This window comes from Acinonyx jubatus, chromosome E1, assembly GCF_027475565.1.
Source record: "Acinonyx jubatus isolate Ajub_Pintada_27869175 chromosome E1, VMU_Ajub_asm_v1.0, whole genome shotgun sequence".
NCBI classification, from domain to species: Eukaryota; Metazoa; Chordata; class Mammalia; order Carnivora; family Felidae; genus Acinonyx; species Acinonyx jubatus.
In genome coordinates this window covers 20,743,291-20,765,483 of record NC_069397.1, presented here as the reverse complement: position 1 = coordinate 20,765,483, position 22,193 = coordinate 20,743,291, and positions in this window count along the sequence as shown.

The following is a 22,193-nucleotide window of genomic DNA, read 5'->3' as shown; positions in this document are numbered from 1 at the left end:
TCCTGACAAATAGTGCAAGTAAAGGAGAGCCCCAGCATCACAGGGCAGCTCATTCCCCTGGTGAGTAGCACTGACTTATTAGAACATTTTTTCTTACACAGAGCAGAAATATGCCTGGCTGACACTTTTACCAATTAACGTTAATTCTGTCCATTAGCCTTACAAAATGACTTTTCAATGTGACAAAATTGGACACTTGCAAAGGGTGGTCATGTTCCTTCTTCAGCCTCAATCCTACAGGGTAACATTCTCCCAGTTTCTCGGACTTCAGTGCCCTCAGTATCAGATCACTTCTCTGGGGTACATGGACCACTTTGTCAATGCCTCACTTAAAGTATGGGGGCCAGAAGTGAGCATCAGCATCCACATGCTATCAGATCCGATGCTAGTCCAGTGGGATTATCACCTCCTTCCTTTTGGAACCTCTACTTTTAAAAATACACACTCGACTTCCACTCCTAATGGCCACACCACTCTCTGGCTTGTGTCTAACTCACTCCTAAGTAAACAAGCCTTTGTCCCCACATGCTTCTGCTAAGTCACTCCACCCTCCTCCAATCCCTGTGCACTTGGTTTCTGGCCCAATATTAATCTCTGCTAAATGAGTTGACCCTTTGTTCCAGCTTATTGTGATCATTTTGGATCCTGATTCTGTCATCTGACATAATCACCATCTCTGCCACTGTCTTGTCATCTGCAAATTTGATGAGCAAAAGCTCATTGTATTTCTCTGAGTCATTGACAGAAACAGGGGATTTGTCAGGCCAAGAATGGGGCCTAGGGTGGGGCCCTGATGCTGTCTAAAACTGACTGTCTCCCAATGTCTAGACATTGAGACATGAAAAAATTGATCCACTGTGTCAAACTCACAAAAGGGCAGACTATGAGTCAAAAGGTCAATGTGCTATTGATATTGGGATGACTTTTTGCCATGAAGCCTGCAGTTGCCAGTCATTCCGAGACAACGTCTTGTACATCCATTCCCTGATATCAGCAACCTGGAAAGTATGCTGTGCTCTTAGGAGGTAGGGGCTGAACATGCTGTTTTTAAATGAAAAAGAAGTAAATACACTTATATTTCCATGAAGACAAGTTAGCATGCATGGTTTCCCATTCTTATATGGACATCCTGGATGCAAACACAATTCCCACATGGCCAAACCCTCAAGCTCTCTAATGAAAGAAAAAAATATGCAATCGAGTCATTGTAATCTATGTGATAAATGCTCTCCTGGAGGGGTGGATAAATTGCTGTGGGACCCTGCCAGGGGAATCTGAAACTCAGAGAATTTACAGAACGTGCGAAATGCCATTCAACTAGTATATGGAGAAGGTAGGATTTGAGCCCAGGCCTGTCTTTGCCATGACCTATGTTATCATATCCTTCGTGGTCATGGAAATAGCTACCAGATTTTGAACACCTACTATGTGCCAGGCCCTGGGCTCAGCTCTTCCCACTTCCTCAGAATGAACTTCCCAGGTGGTGTTGTCATCACTAACCTTACCTTACCACTGAGGAGCGGGGGAGGGACCGAGGGTTTTGGTGCCTCACTCTGGGGCATGTACCAGTAGTGGCTGAGTTGAATTGGGGCTATCTGACTCCAGAGCCAGAGCTTTCCCTCATCTGCCTGAATAAGAGGACACAGGACCAGAGTATCTGATGAGGGAGGCTTGTGGCCACGTGGGACCTGCAGAGGGCAAAAGCAGCCATGGTTTGTCCTGCAACTGCCTTGGACAGCATAATCACTGGCTTCTGGGCTGTCCCCTTGATCTGTCATCCAGGGTTCAAACCGTCCCCAAACAGCCCCTGTATTGCAGGAGGCCTGAATATGGTCTGCAATGAAGAAGGGTGAAGGGGTCCAGCTGTGGGATTCAGAGGTAGTAGCTGCTGATACATGCAGGGTCCCGCCCACCATGCCACAGCCCAGGGAGACTGTGACCCAACCTGCCCCGAGCAAGTCAGTTTGCCCTCCGTTTCATAAAAAAGAATTCCTAACATGGCATTTCCAGAAAAAAATACATGTCAAGTTTTGGCTTCAGAGCTAATAAATCCTCTCTGAACAACCCTCATGCCTACTAGAGATGCATAACAATTCTTTGTTCTTAATGGACAAAGAAGGTACAGTCACCCACTAAGTGTTGATACAAGCCACCTGCTGGGAAAAGCCATGGGTCTCCCTCTCCAAGGCCCCAATCCCTGCCATCTAGAACTGTGAGCAGTGATTCCAGCTCTTCTGTAAAATACAAACCTGCCTCCATTGGCCTATCTTCACTGATTCTCCTCACTGGAGAAATTCTTGGTGAGTGTGCACTCTGGGTGCTCAGCAGTAAAAGCAAACACAAAAGGCATGATTTGGGGCATGTTAACCACCCTGATGGCACACCATCTATTTGCCAGGGAGGGCTGGACCTTGCAGAGGCCAGAGAGATGCCCAGGGCTGGCAATATGCAGAACAGCAGCTATTAAGAGGCACTCATGAAGAAGCCCTTTACACATTCTTCTATGCTGACCCATAGTCAGGCCTCCTGCAGTGCAAGGACTTTGCAGGGGTGGGGGGAGGCAAGTGTTTGTCCCTTGCTGTGGGATCAAGGGGACAGCCTCACAGCCTGTGACTATGCTGTCCAAGCCTGCAGAAGAACCAGCCTTTGAAACACTGATGATTACCTTCCAGTGTAGGATGCCCACCACTCTCAGAATTTAAAAATAAGAGCTTGGCTGAGACACTGGAGGCAAGAATATGACTTCTGCATATAGAAGCATCTGGACACAGATAGGTCTCTGTTATGGCCAGCTGTGTGATGGTGGGCATGCCACTTAACCTCCCTGAGCCTGTTATTTTTCTCCTGTAGAAGATGAAGGTGCTGGGGCACCTGGGTGGCTCAGTTGGTTAAGCATCCGACCTCGGCTCGGGTCGTGATCTCACGGTTGGTGAGTTCGGGCCCCGCGTTGGGCTCTGGGCTGACAGCTTGGAGCCTGGGTCCTGCTTCAGATTCTGTGTATCCATCTTTCTCTGTGCCCCTCCCCCACTCACACTCTTCACACTCTGTGTGTGTCTCTCTTAAAAATAAATGGACGTTAAAAAAAAAAAAGATGATGAAGGTACTTTCTACCTCAGAGATGGAATTTACATAGCAGGCACCTGGAGTGCCTAGCATAGAGTAGGTACCTAATCAGTATTTATAGCATTATCACCATCATCATGTTTTTGATGAGAATCAGCGTGACCAATTCTTGATGGAGTCCTATTATGGACCTACTCTGTGCAAGACATTCAATGCCTACTATGTGCAGAGCGCCAAAGCCACGTATTGATGATGATGGGAAAGATGTTTGTGGAGTCGACTGAACTTGGTCTGTTGTCTTCAAGCCCCATCTTCAGCTTATGAGCCACATGGTCCCTTTCCCTAGTCGCTTTCCCACTGCCAATGCCCTCTAGTAGCCGTAGCAAAGGTCATAGTAGCTGTAACTGATTGGCGTGCTACAGCTGATCATCTAAAAGCTGTTTGATGTAGATTACCTTGATGGTCCTCATAGTATTCCTGGGAAGAAAAATCAAGCAAGTCTGATTGCCTACATTTCATAAGAGGCCTTAAAGGAACAACACAAGGTGCAAGATGGAGACAAAGGAGCAAGGGTGTAAGGTTTAGAATATGTAATGGGAGCCTCCAGATGGTGTCTGAGCGTCCACAGGAATTCTCACCTCCTGATCTGTTTCCAGGTGCCAGAGTCCTGTGGAATCTGGGTATTTGGGAGACGAGTTGTGGATATGGTGTTGGAACCAGTTTCCTGACTGCTGACAAAGGAGAAGCATTTACTGTGTGTGCCCCAGGCACTGTATTCAGTGCTTTACTTGCTGGACTTACCTAACCCTTACAGTCACTGAGGTGTCATAAATTATCATCAGCCCCATTTTGCAGATGAGAAAACTGAGACTTGAGAAAGGTGTGCAACTTGATTGATCTCTGACCCAGCAAGTGAGTGACAGAGCAAGGATGTGAAGGCAGGTCTGCTCACTCTGAAGTGTGGCTGGTATGAGGTCCCACCCCACTGCCTCCTGAAACAACCACCACCACTATGGAAGACAGCCTCGTTATGGGTCCTTTGCTCTGGGTCCAGTCACCGGCTGAGTGTTTTGCATACATTATCTCATCTAATGCTCCTAATAACCATCAAATGCTAGTATCCATAGAGATTTTTTTTTTTTATGGTTACAGAGTACCCTTTCCCAGTTATTGGTTAACTGTTAGTTATTAGTTGATTATCATATCAACCCTGGAAATGATAGGAAAATGAGACCCAGAGAGGTTAGGTAATTGCCCAAAACCATATGCAAGGATTTGTGCCTCCAAATCCTGCATTAACTCTACCATGTCAGACTGCCCCTCCAGCTTCCTCCTTTGTTCTTCCCTCCCAGATCCAAAGAAGGTCAATGCCATTCCTCAAGTAGGCAAGTTAAGGCTCAAGAAGCAAAGTCGTTGCACCAACCCAGGAAGTAGAAACATCCACTAATACGAAGAATTCCCGGGACCCAGCATTTTTCCGAAACTAGTCTTCCCGCCAGTTCATTTCCTATCATTGGTAATTTAAAATCATCCCCTGCCAACAGCCTGCTCCATAATTCCATTTGCAATGCGTTTTGTCAGTTCAGCTGCCCTTCCTCTCGAGGGGGCTCTATCCACATGCTTGGGAGACTAGACAGTGATGAGGAAAAGAACATGAACCACCTAGAATGGAGCCAGAAGGGAGGAGGGTAAGGTGGAAGGAAGGAAGTCCCAGTCACTTCCCTGGACCAGCAGACAAACCCGTCATTCATGGCAGGACTGTGCAGCTGCCAGCCCTCAAAGCCAGCTGAGGCAGCTTCTGGGGTTCAGAGGCCAGATGCTCTCTGTCTAAGAATTCACTAAATAACATAGGGGCTTCCCTTAACTTTACTACCTAAGCCTTTCAAGCAAAGCTGATGATCACCACATGTAGCCGACAGGGAGGACAAATGGGAGAAATATGCACAGCACATCTTTATGTCATGCTCATGATAAGATTGCAACAATCTCTGGTGAAGCCGTTATGACTGAAAAGTTAGAAAGGGAGGAGGAAACTGAGGCAATGGGATTAGATATGCCCAAAGATCACATAGATACATGTGGGCTGAAATCCCAGATCTACTGGCTCCAAAGCCTCTATTCCATGCTCGGTAGGAAAGAGTGCCATCCAACCCTACCTTGTGCCCACTGTGGGGCATCAGCATCCCCTGCAGAGTAGGAGCAACAGAAGTCCTGCTATGCAAGGCTCTACCCATTTGGCTGCTGCACTGGTATTGCTCAGGGACCCTATGGATCTCCAATGGGTTCTAATCTTTTATTTTGAGCAAATGACATGGAATGATCCCTGGGTTCTTTCATATTCCTGCAATGAGGGGGCCAATGACTTGCCCAGAGAGACAGCCTCTGGATTGTCTGAATCATAGGCATTCCAAGACTGAAAACAAGTCCCAGGAGGTGAGAGTCAGAAGAGTCAGAGGTTGAAAGGACATAAGCAGTCTTCATGGAGGAAGGATTTTTTAGACCAAACCTAGAAGAATAGCATAATGCTTTTAGATTGCAGATTGTCTGTGGAAGGACTGGGGATCTGGAAGAGAAAAGAAAATTGACAAATTACAGAAGATTAGAATCAGAGAGATTGGAGAAATGCCGAGTATTCCTGTTTGCCTGGAAGATAAGGTAGGGAGAAGGGACAGTGCAGGGTGAATGTGGTGGGGTCAAAGCCACTGTGAAATTGGACATTAGCGGTTGGCATGAGAAGTTAGTGAAAGTTAGTATGTAAGAGAAATTCACAAGAGGTCATCACAACCATTTTATACAGCCTGTAGTTGGTAAAAGTATTCTCTAGCTAGACTGACCCAAATAGGGAAAAACTTTCCACCCTTTGGAACATATCAGATCCAGATTTGAATGCTTAGCTTCTCTTTTCAAAGGTTGTAGGACCCTGGATAAATTACTTGGCCTATCTACTCTCTGATATCTTCATCAATAAAATGGAGATCCTCAAGCCTCTCTTCTGAGGTGATGGTGAGGATTGAAAATAATTAGGCAAAACACATTGGAGAGTGCTAGGGCTATCATCAGTGACCAATAATTGCTACCTAGGATTACAATGATGATAAATTATTCAGGTAAGTTACCTTAAGAATTCTGTTTATAGAGGCAGTGTACTGTAATGATCCAGACCATGGACCCTGGAGCTGTGTAAACTTCAGCAATAACTTCACTTCTCTTGTTTCAATGTCCTTGCTTTTAAAGTGAGGGCAATAATAGTACCTGCTTCAAGAGCTACTGTGAATATTAAACGGGCTAGTATGTGTAGAACACCACAACAGTACTCAGCACAGAATAAGTTCTCAATAGATATAAGCTATTCCCACATGCTCATTGAAGAGCAGCTTGAAATGGACAGTTTTGGACTGACTTACACAATTTGATGGGGGAAAAATGTGATCCAAACCAGCACACCCTCATTAACTCATCCCTCACCTAGCTCTGTTTTCCTTTATTTCATATTTTGTTGTATCTTATTTTCTTTATACTGCTTGTATCATACTGACAGTATATTTTATATATATTTACTAATCTATTTTCTGAATCCCCCACTAAAATGTAGGTCTGGGAGGGCAGAGACTTTAGAAGTTTGCCCCATTCCTATATTAATAGTGTTTACAATTGTGACTGGCACATACAAGGCACTCAGCAAATATTTTGTTTAGGGGGCACCAGGGTGGCTCAGTCAGTTAAGCGTCCAACTTCAGCTCAGATCATGATCTCACGTTTCTTGAGTTCAAGCCCTGCGTCAGGCTGTGTGCCGACAGCTCAGAGCCTGACGCCTTCTTTGGAGTCTATGTCTCCCCCTCTCTCTCTGCCCCTCCTCCACTCACGCTGTCTCTCTCTCTTTCTCAAAAATAAATAAACATTAAAAAACTTATTTTAAATGTTTTGTTTAGAATTCAATTACGATGTGTTTAGGTATGGTTTCTATTATGTTTATTTTGCTTGGAACTAGCTGAATTTACTGATTCTGTAAATGTGTATCTTTACCAAATTTAAGAATATTTTGATCATGAATTCTTCAAATAGTTTTTTTTTTTTTCTGTCCTGTTTTCTGTTGCTTCTTTCTGGGACTTCAATTACACCTATGTTAGAACTTTTGACATTGTCCTGAAGGTCACTGAAACTCTATTCCTTTTTTCTTCTTTATTTTTTCCTCTCTGTTCTTTAGATTAGATAATTTCTATTAATCTCTTAATTTCGTGATTCTTATATAGTTTCTAACTTGTTATTAAAATCATACAGCAAAAGACTTATTTGTGTTATTTTTTTTAGTTCTAGATTTTCCATTCGGTGTTCCTTTGTGTCTCTACTGAGATGTGTTATTCTTTTACCTTTTTTTGTTCACTAGAAGTGTATTTTCCTTTATGTCCTTGAGCAAATTACGATAGCTTCTTTAACATCAATGTCTGCTAATTTCAACATCTGGGTCATCTCAAGCCCAGTTTTTTTTTTTTCTGTTTCTTCAAATATCTGGTAATTTTGAACTATATCTTAGACATTGTGGTTGATATATTGGGGAGATTCTAAATTCTGTTATGATCCTTTAAGTAGTATTACTTTTTCTTTCAGAAAGCATTTAATTGAGATGAACTCAGACTTCAAACTTTGTCTCTCCTGTGATGGGTAGCAGCAGAAATCTCGATTCAGTTTTGTTTTGTTTTTTTTTCCCTTAGCTGGGTTGCTTGAATCTGCTCTGCATATGTGTAGTTCAGGGGTCACTCAGAAAAAGAATTGGGAGGGGCGCCTGGGTGGCGCAGTCGGTTAAGCGTCCGACTTCAGCCAGGTCACGATCTCGCGTCCGTGAGTTCGAGCCCCGCGTCGGGCTCTGGGCTGATGGCTCAGAGCCTGGAGCCTGTTTCCGATTCTGTGTCTCCCTCTCTCTCTGCCCCTCCCCCGTTCATGCTCTGTCTCTCTCTATCCCAAAAATAAATAAACGTTGAAAAAAAAAAATTTAAAAAAAAAAAAAAGAAAAAGAATTGGGGAAAATATATACACCAAGTTTAAGGCTTCCCCTCTATGGATCTCTCCTTCCTGGTATCTTCCTCCTTCCATTTTCTAGATGCTCTGTTCATCCCAAATGTTGTCTTCTGATTTTTCAAGCTGGTAAAACTAAGGATTTTCTATGAGTTTCAGTTACCTGATGTAGCACTGCAAACTGAGTTCTACTATTAAGCCAAAATAGAATGTGAAATTCAGCTAGTTTCATTCCTTTTTTTCCAAATTTGGACTTCTCTTCAAGTTCCCCTGCTTCAGTTGCTTTCTAGTACCTTCAAGTTTTTTTTTAAAAATATTTTATCCAGAGTCATTAGATGTTGTTGGTGGGAAAATCGGTCCAACAAGAGCTACTCCTCCATTATCAGATGCAGAACTTATATAAATGTTTTTGGCTAAAAAAAAATTTTTTTTACATGCACTGAAACTGCATAGAATCAGATTTGAGAACTCAATCACCACTATTTCATGACAATAACTCTTCGACCTCTATATTTTTAAACACAACAGCTAAGATTTAGTTCTCAACATTGACCATCAAAAGCATATGACATAGTTGATTGCTTATATCAAATGCTTTTGAAACATCTTCTTTGCTTGGCTTTTGAAACATTATTCTCTCTTGGCTCTCCTTTACTCACTGGCTACTCCTTCTCAGTCTTATATGTTAATTTTCTTCATCTCTCCAACCTCTAAGCCCTGGAATATCCTAAGGCACACACATATTTTCTTAATCTCTAGAATATCCTATCCAATCTCATGGCTTTACATACCACCCATATACTTACATTTCCCAAATGAATATCTTCAACCCAGACATCACCATGTCCTAGACTCACAAATCTGACTGCCTATTCAATATCTCCATTTAGATATCTAGTAGACATGTTAAACTCAGTATGTCCATAGTCAAGTTCTTATCCCCAACTCCAAAACTACTTATCTTTCATTATTTTCCATCTCAGTAAATTGCTACCTAACACTTTCAATTACTCAGACCAAAACTTTGGACCCATCCCTCATTGCTCTCCTTTTTCATAACTTGCATTCAGTCCATCAGCATCTCACTACCTCTAGGATTCCTGCCACTGTTATTACTTCAGAGCTTATTTCAGGGCCTCCTAACTGGTCTCCTCATTTCTTTCCTTGCACCTCTTTAGTCCACTTTTTAGACAGCAACCAAAATAGAATGATCTTTTATTTATTTTTCTTTTTTTTAATGTTTATTTTTGAGAAAGAGAGAGAGAGTAGGGGAAGGACAGAGAGAGGGATGCACAGAATCTGAAGCTGGAATAGAGCCGTCAGCATAGAGCCTGGCTCGGAGCTTGAACTCATGGACCACAAGATCATAACCTGAGCTGAAGTTGGATACTTAACTGACTGAGCCACCCAGGTGCCCCTAAAATAGAATTATCTTTTAAAATACAAGACATTCGGTGGAACTTAGCTGTGACAATCTTTTAATGGTTCCCCATCTCATTCATGGTGAAAATTGAACTCTTTTCACAAAGGCCTGAAAAGTCCCACGTGGTCTGCCGGTTACCTCATCGACCTCATCTCCTACTACTCTCCATCTCCCTCTGTCTACTCTGGGAACACAGGCCAACTTGTTTCTCTTTGAACATATTGGCACAATCCTGCCTCAGGGCCTTTTCATGTGCAGCTTCCTCTACTGGAAGACTCCTCCCTCAGAGTCACATGGCTCACTCCCTTGTTTCCCTCAGGTCCCCATTCAAATGTTACCTTATCAGTGGGGCCTTACCTGACCAACATTGTTAAAACAGCAACCATCCCCCACCACGGCACTCTGGCCCTTTAACCTGCCCTGTTTTTCAATATAACATTTATTATCATCTGACATACTATGTATATATTTCTTTCTTTCTTCATTATTTGTTTTTCCTCAGTGGAGCATAAACTCCACAAGGACTATTTTGTTCACCGTTTTGTATCTACAATCTCAATAGTGTCTAGAACATGATAGGCACGCAAAAGTATCTGTTAAATAAATGAATGAATATATAAATAATTATGGTTTTCGCTCAGAATTGCCTAAGGAGTATTTTAAAAATACAGATTTCTTAAAATATAGATTTTTAGGCCCATCTTAGAGATGTAATCAAGGGCATAGTCTATGAGAGTCCCAACCTCTCTGGACTTCATTTTCTTCATTTATAAAATAGAGATAAATCCTCATACCATTCAGGGCTATGGTTCAAACTAAGATGATCTCTGTCTAAAAGTGCTCAGTGCCCTGTTCAGGACATAGAAGATGCTTAAGTATTGGAAGACCCTTCCTCTATCAGTTAAAGATTGACTCAGGGTCCCATGGGGTCCAAATGGGATGTTGGGACTAGACCTCTGTTCCCGGGACTCCTGGCTTGTGACTCCACCCACAGATCCATATAATCACACACTCACACCTTCTGCCCTTCTGTGTCTGCCACTATGCTGAGGGAGAGCCCATTCAACAGCCACATTCCTTTTTTCCTAGTATCTGAAATATTATTCCTCTGCCTTTCTGGACAAATGTACCCCATATCCTCTGGACTCCATTACAAATCAGTGGTTTAGCATATAGGGGCATATTGTTCTTTTCCCCAAGTGCCCTTTTTGGCAAGGACCAGATTTGCTCACAGCCAGTGCTCCTTAGCTCTGCCACTGAAGGTTCAGAACCACTCGCCCCTGCTCACTGATCCTGACCCCCACTCCCATCCTACCCCTGCCCAAGGTCACCAGTGTCCCAAGAGCACTGCTGATGGAGACGGCCCCCAGACCCGTACCTGAGTAAGATGTGAGGTTCCAAGAAAAGTGCAGACAGAGAAGAGGGGGATGTCTCCTGCAGTGGAAAACAGAGTCAGAAGCCCCATCATGCTTCTGCCCTAACACCAGCTGCCCACTGCTCTCCACACCCATATGACTTGTTATGGCCACCCATAGCTGCCTGATCCCACCACACACTCAGCCCTGCTATGGTTCTCTGAAAAATGGATACTCCATCCAGAAAGTATGTGAGCTGGCTCAGCCACTATACTATCCCATCTTTTTTGGTTCCAGCATCAAGAGGTGGAGAGGGTCAGCCTGAGGAGAGGAGCAGATTTCTTCCCACGAGTGTTCTTTCTGGCCCTATTTCTCCTGGGTTCAAGCTATTGCCTGGGGCCTCCACTCTCCCAGTGGTATGACCACCTCCCCACTCACCTCCACCAGGGAGAATGCAGAGATCTCCTCGCAAGTCCCCAACATCTGCTCTCATGCCCCACTCAAATAAACACACACAATTGCTTTAGCTTTCTCTTTTCAATTTCCAATTCATTTCAGAGGCTGTGGAACCAATCTTCTCAGAGCCTTAAAGCACAATCTCTGAGGATTAGAGTCCCTCCAGACCTCATTCCCATGAAGAGGAAACACATGCTGCTTTAAAATTTGCTTTTCTCTACCATTTATGTTCACCCTCTTCCCATCAAAAACAAATCCCAAAGTGTATTTATAGTTTGCAAGTGCTTTTCACACACATCTTGTCATTTGATTCCCTCCCTTTGCCCTGATGAACGTAAGATGATCCCATTTTACAGGTGAAGAAACGGGAGTACAGGGAAAGTAAGCAACACAACTAGGTCACAGGGATAAGTAAGTGGCAAAGTCAAGATACGGAAACCAAGTCTTGGGGGAAGGGAAGGGAAGGTTTTAATAAGATTGACACTGAAAAAAAAAAAGCCAACTAGCTTTTTGTTGTGTTTTTTTAGTTGTTTCCTGTGCAATTTATGGTGTGGTAACTTCCCATGAACCCCTTGTATTTAACAATGCTTGCTTCCTGCTCATATGTGCACATGAACACACGTACACACACAGACACACAGACACACACACACACACACACACACACAGCCAGGAACTCATCCAAGTGGCAATAAATAATAGTCAGAAGGCTCTCTTAGTCAGAAGGCTTTTCTTCTCTACCATGCTTTACTCAAGAGAGGATCCCAGTAGGGATTCTTCAAATCAGCTACTTCCTGGAGACAGATTTCCCAACAATAATCAATGATCTGCTTTGTACTTTCTGAGTTTCATTTCAAATGGGAGACATGGAATCCCTCACACACACCCCTCCAACCTACTTTCAGAGATGGGCCAGGGTCTTTGAGTAACATTGCTTTGCCATGGTTTGGATTACTAAGGAGCCAGAACTACCTCCTTCTAGCCTCCACCCAGCAGGAGAGCTATCCTTGATGAAAGCCTTGCACCTGTATTTCCATTTCTCCTTACATTGATGCTCCGTGGTCAGAATCCACATGTTCTAGGCTAATTTGTTGGAAAGCAGAGTGTGGCATGCATGCTTAGCTGTCTATTTTGCCAATGCAGCTAGGCTGCCTGTTTAGGGATGCTGTACTTGGGACAGAAAAGGCAATTATGGAGCATTTTGGGTTGGAGAGTATGCTGAAATTTTGCTCACTCCAGTCCAGGAAGGTTGTTCAGGCTTGCATTGTGGGCTCCCTTTTTTTGCCCCCTAAGCTACAGGCACTGAGCTTCACATCAGTTATCCCCAGGGTGGATGTTCTGGGGGATGCTGTCTCACCTCACCTATGCCATCAGAGGGCCTGGAAATAGTCCTCTTCCCATCAACCTCACTGGGGGCTTCATTTCTGGTTCTATGTTCCCCCAGGACCTTGATATTAGGAATTGAAACCTCCTTGGGAGATAGCACTACAGAAATCTGATTAATTTAGTTGGAATGTGGTTCATGGGGTTGAGAATAAGGGAAGTTGGGGACAACCAGGTACTTTCTCATGATGCAAGCACCACCATGTGCCCTACACTAAGAATATGCTCCCAAGATGGGTCTTACAAGAGGCATACAATCAACAAAAACAATAGCAGTAATCATGGTCTAATAGAAAGAACATTGTCTTCAGCACCAGGTACATCTGAGCTGGAATGTCAGCTCCACCTCTTACTAGCTGGGTGACCTTGGGTGAGTTGTGTGGCCCCTCTGTCTTCTGTCTCCTCAGCTGTAACACAGGGTAATGAGTCCTACTTTGCAGGATTATTATGAGGAATAAGAGATATAACACCAGTAGAGTGCCCAACACACAGCATGGTATGTGTTAAGTGTTCAGCTAAAGCATCTTCCTGTGTATTACGTCATTTGATCCTCAGAACAGCCCTGGGAAGAGACAAACAGGCTAGAGTTACTCCCATTTACAGAAAGAAAAGGAAGGCTCAAGGAAGTAAAGTGACTTGTCTGCAATCACATGGAGCAAGCAACAGAAGACAAGGACTTGACATTGTCTAATTCCTACCTCTGGATTCTTTCCAATTAGGTGACTCAGGCTCATCCATCTCCTTTCCAAAGCATCTAGCTCATTCTCAAAGTGGATTCAGATACCAGAGACATCCTCTGCTATAAACTCCTCTTGGCTCTTCATGTGTCAGGCCCATCACTCCTGGAAAAGGCGGGTCTGTGACAGGCTTTTGCTTGACTCCCCTGGAAACCTTCTCAGCAATGGGCATTTGCTTGGGACACTTGATATTTTGGTTCCTGGGGTCTCTTTGCATTTGCTCCCAGGGTTTTACTCATGATGGTCTTCACTGAAAAACAGAGGGACCTTTTCGTCTGTGCCTCCAGTCTCCTTTCTCTATCCTAAAGAGCAGGAAGGTTGTGAGGTTGTGTCTGGATAGTTTCAGTTTTGGTGAGTATTGCCTGAGAAGGTGAGGTTCACAAGTATTATGGACTAAATGTTTGTGTCTCCCAAAATTCATATGTTGAAGCCCTAACATGATAGTATTTGGAGGTGGGGACTTTAGGAAGTATTGAATTTAGAAAGTCATGAATGTGGAGCTTGTAAAATGGGATTAGAATTCTTATTAAGAGGAGGGAGAGACCAGAGCTTGCTTGCTGTCTGTCATGTTAAGACATAGAAAGGAGGCAGCTGACTGCAAGCCAGAAAAAGAGATCTCACCAGGAACTGAATCAGTTGACACCTCAATCTTGGACTTGCCAACCTCCAGAATTTAAGCCACCCAGTCTATGATATTCTGTTATAGCGGCCTGAGCTAAGATAACCAAAGAGGACATTGCCTTCCATACTGTCCAGTGCCTGGTATCCAGGCCCCTCTCCAGGGCCTCCTGTGAGAAGTCTGTGCCATGGTGGAAAATCCTGAGCTAAGATGGTGGAAAGAGAGAGCAGAGGAGGAAAGCCAGCAAAAGCAGAAGCTTCATCACCAGTGGGGAATATAAAGATGGTGGCCAGAAAAAGCAACATCCAAAGAGACAAGATGAAGTCTTAAATGGAGGAGGAATCAAGAGGTGAAAAGTGCCAATGATCAACAGCAGGATAGAAAGTAGACGGTGATGGAAGTTAACAAACAGCTCAGCACCAAAGCTATGAAAATTCTCTCTGTATTTGCTCAGGTTATCTAATACTGTATAACAAATTGCCCCAAAACCTAACAGGCATAAAACAGCCATTTATTGTGCTTATGGATTTGTAGGGGTGGGGGGAAGTCAGGAATTCAATAGTACACAGCAGGAAAGGTTTTTCTCTGATTTTTTATGTCTGGGCCATCAGTTGGAAGCTTCCAGAACTGGAAGCTAGAATCACCTGAAGATTCATTCACTGGTGGTTGATGCTGGGAAGACTCAAGTAGCTGGCAGTTTGGGCTCTGTGAGCATCTCTTTCTGTCTCTATGTCACCTCTCTCTGTTGTCTCTCCAACATGGCAGAGGGTAACCAGACTTCTCACATGTCTGCTTGGGCCCCCACCATGCATGTTGACACGAGGTGAAAACTGTATCACTTTTTATAACCTAGGCTCAGAAGTCATGCAGTGTCCTACCACCATGTCCTTCTAATCAAGGCAGTTACAAATATCCGCCATGCTCAAGTAGAGGGAACATAGATCTCACTTCTTAATGGGTGAGTATCAATGTCACACAGTTGGAAGAACATGTGAAATGGGACACATGTATGTGAAACTATCTTGGAGAATACAATCAGCCTCCATGTCTAAAGTCTCTCTATAGTACCTTCTCATGTTACAGTGGTCACTGTGTGTGTGACCACAAAAGTACAGATCCTAGACCTCCACTTGAAAAGACAGGGCTAAAGATGGGAATATCCAAGGCTTCAACAAAAGGGTGCTTGGCATTTTCCTTTAGAGGAGAATGAAGCAGATTCAGGGGAACCAGCTATAATGGACAGGAGTTCTGGGCTCTCCATCTCAGCTGTATTACTGTTTTGCTTTGTGAGGTTTGTTAGCTATGGTAGCAGTCTTGTCTTTGTCAATTTCCCATACGGTTTGGTAAAGATCTTTCTGAAAACTGAGCCTATGTCTATGATGCTGAGAAAAACCAAAGGGTGGCTCTGATTTTTCTCACAGCTGAGTTAGAGGCAAGGAGGAGTGGGTCCCCCAAATGACATGCATGAAGAAGAGCAGGTATCAATGTGAACCCCCAACAGGGAGGCCAACTAAGGGCAGCAAAGGTGCATTGTCCCTCCCATCCCACGTCTCTCTGGAGAGCTTGTCTCAGCTCAGCCTGAGAACATTTTTTATTTAGCTTCAATAGGATTCTTTTACAGATAGAGGCAGAAGAAGGATCAAAGTGGGAGCACCTCCAGGGAGAGGTGAAATGCCAGAGAGATAAGTGCCACTAGTCACTTGAACGACTGTCTTCCTCATGAGAATATTCCTCAAGGGGGTTCATAGAGTTTATCCTCTGTATATTTTACAGTTTCACCCTCTGTATCTTCTCTGCCCTGCCCTACCCACCCACCCACCTCCCCGTGCAACCAAACTCCTGAAGAATACATTTCCTCATGGTGTTCCCTGAAGGAAACACCAGCATGAAGGAACACACAGACTTACTAAGAAACAGCAAAAGGTCTTCCTCCACACTCCATTACCATGCAAAATGCCAATTCAGAAGGGCCTGGCAGAGACCCTATGGCTAGCTGAGTTCTAGTATTTCCCAAAGCACCCACCAAACAGGACATGCATGATGTTTGCTAACTTATGTAAGCACAGAGGATGCTTAGTCCATAAAACACTGAAAGTGAACATATTTGCCACCTACAGCATTTCCCACCCAACAAAGAGTATGCTAATTGCAAACATTTCTCATTATCCATTGATGGACTGTATGAAGTTCTTAAGGACTTAAAACCCAACTGTTTTTGTCCTGTGCTAACAGAAATACTATAGTTGGACCTTGAAAGTTATATTCCATTTTTTATTTGTCATCCATTTATTCACTAAAAAAAAAATTCATTGATTATTGTGCTGTGCTTGGCCCTGAAGACAAGCAGTGAAGAATCCCTACCCTTGAGTGTTCTTAGTGAGAAAGCAATGAAATAAAGAAATGTTTTAGTGGATGTGATAAGAGAATACTGGGAGCTATGGGAGCATGTAATAAGATCCTTACTCTAGATTTGAGGAAGGAAAAATCAAAGAAGGCTTCCTAAAGGAAGTGAAGCTTAAACTGAGTTTTGAGCCGTGAGTAAAAATTGTCCAGGAGAATATGAAAGAAGGGAGGGAGCACATGTGCTGGTACCAAGGCATGAGACAGTATGGTACCTGGAAGAAACTGAGAGGAGCTCAGAGTATGCAGAGAGAAAAGCAGACTTAAGTGCTGTACTGAAGAGTTAGGTCTTTCTCCAAAATTATGCACTCAAAAAACTAGCTTAAAACTTGGGATTTAGGGGCACCTGCATGGCCCAGTCAGCTCAGCAGCTGACTCTTGATTTCGGCTCAAGACATGATCTCACAGTTCATGGGATTGAGCCCCTCATCACGCTCTGCACTATCAGTGCAGAGCCTACTTGGGATTATCTCTCTCTCTCTCTCTCTCTCTCTGCCCCTCCCCCACTTGCTCATGCTCTCACTCTCTCTCAAAATTAAATAAATAAACATTTTTAAAAGGGATTTAATTCAGATAAAGTCAATGAGTTGATAGTCATTAAGTGATCTCCAAGAGTAAAGATGATGAAGTTGTCCCAGTATCAGTCAAGAATAGGATTTAGCTGTTGGCTTTGATGTCCTCTATTCCATCCTAGGAGGGTCAGTGAACAGGAAGCAGGCAACATCTCCTCTAGATCAGCCTTGCCCACCTAGTCCCTGATCCTGACTTCTAGGACCCACCCACCTGCTCTAACCCACCTTAGCTCACCAACTTGAACTTGACCAGTGGCCTCCTCCTGCTCCTTCCTACTTATCTGGACAGTTTGTGTTGAGCCCCTCTGGATGAGTCCTACTATGTCACTGCCCTTGTTCCCAAGATGCAGCTATAATTAAACTTTAAAAAAAATTTAATGTTTGTTTATTTTTGAAGGAGAAAGAGACACAGCATGAGCGGGGGAGAAGCAGAGATGGAGGGAGACACAGAATCCAAAGCAGGCTCCAGGCTCTGAGCTGTCAGCACAAAGCCCAACATGGGGCTTGAACTCACAAACTGTGAGATCATGGCCTGAGCCGGCATCAGATGCTTAACCAACTGAGCCATCCAGGCACCCCTGTAATTAAACTTTAAATAGAATTTTCTTCCTTCCTATCCTAACCTCAGTTACTATACTTGCTATCTGTTGACTGCTGGTTGGATATCTTGGAATTATGGGCAATTAAAGATAAAAGGCTCTTTGGGGACCATCATGCCCAAACCTCTCATTATAGCTAATGCCAGGGAGGAGAATTGACTTCCCCAAGAATAAAGACTTGTTTGAGGGTCTTCTGACTCAGGCCAGTGAGCATCTCATGGATTGCCTCTTAGTAAAAGGAATTGACAAGCTGGTAAACAGAGTGGGTAATAGGCATTTACAACTTGAGCTTGGGAATTTTCATTTAGACAACTTCCTAGTACTCCATCATGGGCTGAATCTTGTAAAGTGGGGTTTATTCATTCAAATCACAAAGGCTACCCAAGTACCTGTTCTGTGTCAGGCTCTACAGGAGACACTAGGGGGCCACAAGAAAGCAAGGTCCATTTCCCACCAGAGAAGCCTGTGTCCTCATGAAGAGACAGACGACAAATGATAATTATCCAGTGTGAAAAGTGTCATGGCACCCAAACACTGTTATGGAGAGATCTTCATGGCTAAGCCCCTCATTGGCTCCTGAAAACTGCCATTACTTCTGAGTAGACACCAGAAAAAATTAATGGGATCACAGGATTTGGATTGGGAGTCTCACTCTGACCTATCTTCAAGTCATTAAAAGGTTAAACATCATTTCTGTAAATAGAGCAGAGAATCATAGATCATTAAGTCCAATACCTCACTAATCAGAATGGGAAAATTAGACTCAGAGAGGGGAAGTGACTTGGCCAAGTCACCATGTTATGGTTCCTGCCTCTAACTCACCCTTCTGACCTGCTTCAGAGAAGCAGCATGGTGTTACAGAAAGAGCACTGGACTGTGAGTTCCCATTCTGGCCCTTCGACATAGTTACATACTGAAGTTTGTGTCCCTCCAAATCCATGGATTGAAGCCCTAGCCCCCTGGGTGATGGTAGTTGGAGATAGAACATTCAGAAGGTAATTAGGTTTGGATGAGGTCATGAGGGTGGTGTTTCTCATGATGAATCAGTGCCCCTTTAAGAAGAGACACCAGAGAGTTCACCTCCTCTCCATGAGCACTCCCTGAGGAAAGGCCATGTGAGCACACACAAAAGAAGGAGCCATCTGCAAGCAGGCAGTAAGCCTTCTCCAGGAATCAAATCAGCCAGGACCTTGACCCTAGACTTTCCAGATTCCAGGACTAGGAAATATAAATATCAGTTATTGAAGCTACCCAGTCTGCAGATTTTGTTACCTATGCCTAAGTACACTAAGACATCATTATCCACAGTGTGTTTCTAAACCAATCACTGTCTTTCTCTGGGCCTCAGTTTCCCTGCATGTCAAAGGAGAGTATTGGACCAAAAAAGGTCTCTGTGACTCCTTTCCAGCTCTGAGGTGTGATGTGACAATTACCCAGTGAAGAAAGAGGCTGAAAACCAAAGCAGCTCCCTAGACTGTCTCTGGCTACTAGCTCAGAGAGGCTGGTGGCGGGAGGTGCCCAGAGCGCAGGTGGCCGCCCTAGGGAAGAGTGAGAGGAGGTGGGGGTAGCATTAACATTCCCCCAATGCATGCCTGGGAGCTTGGAGGGTCCAGATGGGAAGCAAATAAGCAAACCCTCTGACGTGCTCTGAGCAATAGATCACCTTCCATAGCGCCACACTGCTCTCCTGTTGCCGTGGCAACTTTTCTCTGGATTCTTCTAATTTCCCAGCACTCAGCTCCAGGAGCAGGGCACAACTGACCTACAAGTGGAGACCACACAGACCCAGGGCAGGGAGGCTGGACCAACATGGGCTTCACAGCTCGGAAAGTGGGGCTGGAATTTTGACCCAGGTGTGCCAAACTGCTGTCATCCTTCCTTACAGCAAAGCTCAGAAAGGGCTGGGAGCAGAGAGAGCACTTTTTACATTATAAGTCACCCGGGATTTACGAAACTACAGTTTTTCTCCTAGCATTCATTTGTAGCAGCGATGGTCACTGTTTTCTGCTCTGCAGTGAACTTGCCGCACGACCTTGGGCAGGCCACTTAATCTTTCGAGGTTGTGCTTTTCCTAAACCGTAAAATGAGCTAATAATTCAATTCAGAAGCCTGGATGCAAGAGCTTTCTTACTCTCCCCGACCCCCACCTGAGGCTCTGTGGGTGAGCAGGTGAGACATCTGAAGGATCTCCCCTTGGCAAATGCTAGTCTTTTGAAAGGTAAAGGTTTACCTGTGATCGTGATCATATCTTCCCCCTTCATCACTATTGATACACTTAAGAATTGATTTTCTGAGCATTTCTTTTTTTACATAAGGAAAAATGCTCTAGGGGCTAATATATTAGGTAACTCCCATTTTCAATCAAGAGGATATAGAAGCAAAGCATGTTTGAAATTATTATCAAAGTCATTAGGAGAATAGGATTTTTCTTATCAGACTTCAATTTACACACAAATACAGTATTAGGAAGATGCCTGTTTGTGTAAGATGGGCAATTGCAGAACTGGTATGTCACCCCTCTCGGGATGTATCAAGCCACTTCCTCCCTCCTTCTGCCCCTCTGTGCCTTTATTTATTCAACAGATGCTCAAACAGTACCAACTCTGGGACCTGTTATTCAAAGGCATTTAAGGAGTGCTTGCTCTGTCAGATGCAGGGTAACAAGCAAGGCCCCTGTTCTGAGGGAGTACAAGATCTATAAAGACAGACACAGGAGCAAGGCTCTCCCACCCATCACCTTCTTGGTCTTCCTATGAGCCTGTGAGGAAAGTGTTATCATTGCCATTTCAGAAGGACTGACACACTGAGATAAAGTGTTTTCTTATCTGCAAGGTCTCTGCTTGACCCAGGTTGGACCCCTGGTTCTCTGCCCTCACCAGGCTGTATTCGCCAACATCACCCCAAGCTTGCCCCGAGGACCTGTCCTCCCTGGTTTCCTCCCAGCAGCACTGAGACACCTTTCCAGCCCCTGCCCTATCTTCCTTCCTCTCCACATCTGATGACATTATAGTCACCACCCATTGTTTGCTCATCTGTAACCCCCACACCACTACTTAACCATGGATCTTTGGGCCACGACAGTATTTGAGAATGCTGTTTGGGGAGTTTGAGAATCCCTGCAATTTCATTCAAAACTTTGATTGAAAGGGAACATGTGCATTTTGAGGGGAGAGAGGCTAGATCATTCATCAGAATCTCCAAGGGTCCAGAGCCCATACAAGAGAGAATTACTTGCGAATTACTACATTTGACCCCCTAATTTCCTATTTGCTCTTGCTTCCTCCACAGAGCCTGGCTCTCAGCCAGTTATATAGGAAGAAAGGGTGAAATAAGGGATGAGACGCCACCACCCCCACCTAGTTGTCCTGTGTGTGCTATAACACATAGCGGACCTTTAGGCAACCCCCAAATCCTGCTCTTAATGAAATTTGTCTGGAAGAGGAAGAAAGAAATGAAGAAGTAATTGGAAGGACCATAAAGCGAAGTAAAGGTCAAGGAGAAGAGAAGAGTCAAGTAGATAGAGATGCCAGCCACACAGCTGAAGGGGCAGGAGTCTAAAGGGGAGGGACATAATTGCTTTACCAAGGTTACAACTCAATCAGTTCATCGGCAAATACCTTCAACCACCCTCTATGGTCCAGAAAGTATTTCAGATTCCTTACTCTATGAGTCACAGATTGCAGAGGCACTGGGGTGATGGGCTTGGAGACTGGATATTGGCTTCTGGACTAGATTCTGTTCCTCGTCATCAGTATAACCTTGGATGAAGGTCTTTGAACCTCAGTTATCTCACATGTAGAATGGGAACATTATCCTGGCCAGGCCTCCACAGTTGTTGCCCTGAGGCTCAGATCTCATACTGGGTGTTATTACAGGTAGGGTATTTACCACCAACAGAGGTCATACTGACAGATTCCAACATTTAAAAACCAGATTTCCAGAAGTTCATTGTTGTGAACATCTCCCATCTCTGAGTGCCAACAGAGCTAACCTGAAGTTACACATGCAGAAAGCTATTTGCTTATTACTGTCCCAATCACACTCCACCTCTTACCTTCAGGGCCACTTTTGTACAAGCCTCTGCTCTCACCTTGCCCTAGCCAATTCTCAGTGGGTTTAGCCTTCCCACCCAAGACCTTTGGATTGTCCTTTATACCTTTATATTTCTCTCTCTCCACCATCCCCTACTACTTCCCATTCGCCCTCTCAACCCCAGTCCTGTAATGTTGTAGGTCATCTCAGTGTGGATCCAGCATGTTATCACTCCTCCTTACATATTCCATTTGTCCCCCATTCCAGGCTAAGCCTCCCCTTATCTAAACGTTCCTCTCAGCCTTTCCTGGATTTCTGAAGTGGCCAGTAAGCATGAAAGCACGTGTCCTTGTGCAGGCGGAAACTCGGGTAGGAGATCTGAAAACACTCTGAAACCTGTAAGGTGGTCTACAAACCCAAGGCATCATTCCTGTTCTTTTGCTGGGCTTGGGGCAGTGCAGAGACTAAGAGAAGTATCTGGAGTGGGAGCTCCCTGATGTAGGCTGAGCTGGTTGAAAGCAAGGGAATTCCTCTCTCCTCCCAT